This window comes from Atta colombica, unplaced genomic scaffold (genome assembly GCF_001594045.1).
Source record: "Atta colombica isolate Treedump-2 unplaced genomic scaffold, Acol1.0 scaffold9, whole genome shotgun sequence".
Taxonomy (NCBI): domain Eukaryota; kingdom Metazoa; phylum Arthropoda; class Insecta; order Hymenoptera; family Formicidae; genus Atta; species Atta colombica.
This window is the reverse complement of record NW_017259583.1, coordinates 3,721,536-3,726,328: the sequence shown is the minus strand read 5'-3', so window position 1 is coordinate 3,726,328 and position 4,793 is coordinate 3,721,536.

The following is a 4,793-nucleotide window of genomic DNA, read 5'->3' as shown; positions in this document are numbered from 1 at the left end:
CAAATAGTCACTCGATTCTCTCGAAAAGAGTACATTACAACTTTGAATAAACGTTAATAACATTAATTATGTAACTGATTGAGCTGCAGTTACTTATCGTACTAGAACACTGTTACAAACGCGATATGAACTCCTCGGATCTCTCAAGCCTGTGACAAGGTGCATACCAATGAATCAACAACAAAGGCGAATGCCGCATCATTCCTACCTGTACGTGAGCGCAAACTGAGAGCCTGTATTGTAACGTGCGCACGTAAGGTCGAACGTATTCAACAGAGTTAACGATAAAGTTCCTACACGGAGCACGTGAATGAAGCGCTTAATGACAATCGCCATTCGTGACTTTGGCATTTTGCTGGAAAATTGTATAGCATTATGTATAGAGGGCTTATAGAACGTTTGAGATGAGATATTAAACATAGCGAGCCGTGCGTGATTAGTTGAGATTGTTTAAGAGATAGATAGGAGGGAGTAAGCTCATTAATATAGTTTCAGATTCATCTGTGGTTGGTAAACAAAGCATTTAAACAACAACACTGAGAACAGCTTTACTAAAACTCGCATGTACGTATATTCCGATTATTTAAAAGAATAATCTTGTATATTTCTTGCTTGCGAAAGAACATTGAATATGTGCTGAATTTTTGTAAAATATTCTCTTTATTCTTAATTTTATCACAAATATAATTTTGTAACTTGATTTTAATTATCAAGAACAAATTTTTATTTTATCTATCACATTATACACGCAAAATATCTAATAATAACGTTGCAATCTTATAACACATTATAATTTGCTTTCATAAATTATCTTTGTGTATCGTTTTTCCCTTTTATATAATCTTTCTCATAATCTTTATATCAAAAACTGATATTTTATCAAACAAACATATAGTATATACAATAAGTTAATTTAAGTTAATTTAAGTTAATTAAATAGACCTAACTACAGTCAGGTATCGCTTGTTTATATGCCACTGGATACAAATACTTGCTGAATCATGAAAACAACGCTGAATCACTGATGCGATTTTCCCTTGAAAAAGAAACACAGCCTATGAATAGACAGAATAAAATAATCTCGTCATTCGATATGCTCTTTGCTGCTGCCGTTGTCTTATTGCCAGAAAAGAGAAAAGAAAATTCGTTTTGCAAATCGGTAGCAGACATCTCATATGGTCATTATATTATAAACGTAATATTTTCCATCTCGTTTAATCATTTCAACGATGCATGACTATTAGCCCGGAGCGAACTCGAACATCGCAAAGCAGTTAACACCACATCCTGGTTAAAAGTACTGTTGTAACTTAATTACACAACACAAGTTAGTTATACGATAGTGTTCACAGGTAAATGTACTTATTTGACATTTTAGAAGGTTGATGATTAAAGCTAACACTCTAGTGTTTGCGATAGAAACTAACGCGCTACTTTCTGCTTATACAGCATTAAATTCTACGTTCTAAAAACAAGGACTTAAGAATCCTGTTGAAGAAATATTATTCCACTCTCTCAAAAAATACAGAAAAATTAAGAACATTTAAAATATGGATTAATGTCTCCATCCTATCTTAAATTATTGCTTTTCTCTCTAATTTTATGTATATATATCTTTCTGACTTCTTTCAATTTCAATGTCATAAAAAAATGAGAGATTGAACTTTTAAATCACTCGTTTTACCCATCATCATCACAAAACTGCTGTTTGCTGCAAAAAATCCGCAAAAAAAAGACATATCCCCTCGGGAAATCAAACAATTGAACCAGAGTGATACCATTTCCAATTCCCTAAAAAAAAAGGAAAGCCAATGACAATCGTGTCGACCTTTTCATTTATCTATAAATATTAAGAAGAATATAAAGAGAAAATACGTCTTCATGAAAAAATAAATGTGACACATTCGTAACACATGAGAATAGGTTTAACTCTAATTATAAGAATGTATTATATATTTATGTAATCCCAATTAGCTATTCAAAATGTAATTATCTGTAATCGCCTAATATAATTTGTTATAACTATAAAATGTTATAATCTTCGTTGGCAAACGACACGAATAGTTCTGTTTAACAATAAATCGATTAATTAATAATTATTGATGTAAATGAAATTTATACGATACTAAAGGCACATATATATTACACATATTAATACTTCAACTATTTAATAATGTAATTTTGTTATTATATTAATTGTTCATTCATGTACGATGCAATTTGTAAAATAAAACAAACATACTTCATCTCGCATTGTTATCTATTACAATTCAAATTCTCCATTGAAACTAGCAATTGCATACCTCATTGCATATGATAGTTGAGTAATACTTAGCAATTAATATATTGTAAGCCGCCATTATTCATTGCAGATATCAATGATATAATAGCTTTGTCAAAGAATACGATGCATGAGAATCGCGTATTTAAAGAATTAAATTCACAATATCGATAAAATTGCAAATATGCAGCAAGCAAATTTTGTTACAGAGCAATAATTGCTTTTATTATATGCAAGCAAACCTTGCTTCAAATATATTAGAAAGTAAAATATTTTATTTTCTCATTTTTTTAAAAAAATTATACATGCTTTTATATTTAAAATTCCATAATGTTTAATTATCAGTATTTAAAAATTTTCAATTTTAAAATTTTCAATTGATAAATTTTTTAAATTTTGCAGCATTCAAATAGTTTGGAGTATTTTAATTATCGTATGTAATACTTGTGATAATAAAAAAGTTAAAATAATATACCTTGAATTTTCAAATAAAATGACTATTCTTAATTAAGATTATTATTTCGATAATCGATTAAAGTCAATTCATTATCCTTCTTGCTTGCTATAATATATTGTTATTCACTACGTATATTCCCAGTAAATAGGACGCAACAAATTAAACTCTGTCTTTCTTTCGCAAACAATATATATGTACAAAGCTTAAAAGCTTCATACAATATATTGTATATCCAAGTAGATATTACGGACATACTGTTCAACATGACAAAAACGTATATTACATTCTAGGCATATTTAAAGAGTAAAAGAACTTCATTTGGCAGAAAAAATCTTATATATAAAATCATATATATATAAAACTTGTTTCATATTAAACTAAAGATTATTTCACAAATTGCGCTGTAATTGTACATTCCTGTTAACTAGCAAATGATGATATGACACGCTGATGGTAAATTATTTCGAATTATATCGACGGATGAATACACCGCGTATGTTTTATAGCAGATCCACACAAATTGCTACCGTTGCTGATATTTCGAATGCCAATTGTGATAATTATTTTCGCAATCATGTTGAAACGAAATAATGAACGAATACATCATTGCTGTGAGCTTGAATTACAGGTACCCTTTATTATAGGCACGTGCTGAGCGTTAAGTCTATTTTCAACGTTTGAAAATAAACGATGCATGATTCACTAAAGATCTAAAGATATCAAGTAACGTAAACATTTTCAATGCGTACATATAAATTAGTTGATTGAAAGCCATACGAAAAGTTGTTTTGAATGGAAATTAAAACGAATTAATTGCCTACAATTGCATTATCCGGTGTAACTGCAGTCAAAGATGTGCAAATATCTAATTGCATATTGAACCTCTTAAGCAAAGAACAGCTACATAGAACCTCTACATGTATCTTAACGATCCGTATCTGTTGCGAATACAAGGAAAATTACATTAAGATGTTGCATGCACAATGACAGTTGTAACAGTTTAAACGACTTTTACCTACGGAAACTGCGGTTATTAAACTGAATGATATGACAAGATATGAAAAAAACATAAAATACTACACAATATACATTTACAAATTAGAATGAAAATAATTAATTGAAAATGAAGAATTAAACAGATTTCTTGTTAGAAAAACTTTTCTTAGGTATTTTTTTTCATTTTATAAAGATTTTATAATTTTTAAATAAATCTTATAATAAAAAAATAATAAAAAGATATAGATTATATAACATTAACTCAGCATTACAAATACTAAATATTATAGAATTTTATTTCAAATTTATTTTACGTGACAGAATTGCAAATCTATTTTTTCTACATACGTCCATTCAGAGAATTCTTTGCAAAATTCATATCGCCTCGTGACTAGAAATTCAAAATACAGACAAAGTACTGTTTCCATAAAAGAGAATAAGAAAAACGTATGGATTCACATAAAAGAAACAAGATTTAAATGGGGCACGTAAAACCATCATCGATTCCGCAGCAATTATTGTATGAATGCAACATAATTAGAAAAGAACAATATTATACAGATAATTCATGCAGAAAGCAATTAACGTGTACAATCATTCTTACAATAAAAAAAAATCAAATTGTTGCACTCAACCATCCGATGATGAAAACTTTTTATCGATGGACAATTTTCTTGGCAGCTTGGCATTAATAAAAACCTTTTAACTTGCTTAATATCGATGCTAATGCGTGATATTTCAAATTAATGATTCTTTAAACGATTTTATAATTGACAAAATTATTCAAAATTATTCAAAATTAAAGAACGATATTGTAAAACGTTGCAGATAAATATATCATCTCTATTAATAATTGTCGGTAATGAATTTTTCTTAAAAAAAAAATATTACTGCTACGTATTTAGAAATAATCAGTATAACATCCTGTAAAATTTTCCCTTCCTATAAAACATTCGGAAAAATAAAAGATAGGTACACCCAAAAATTCGTTTAGTATTAACAATTATTTCAGTGCAATTTCTATAAATATCTGTTAAAATATTTTGATAAATTGTACAA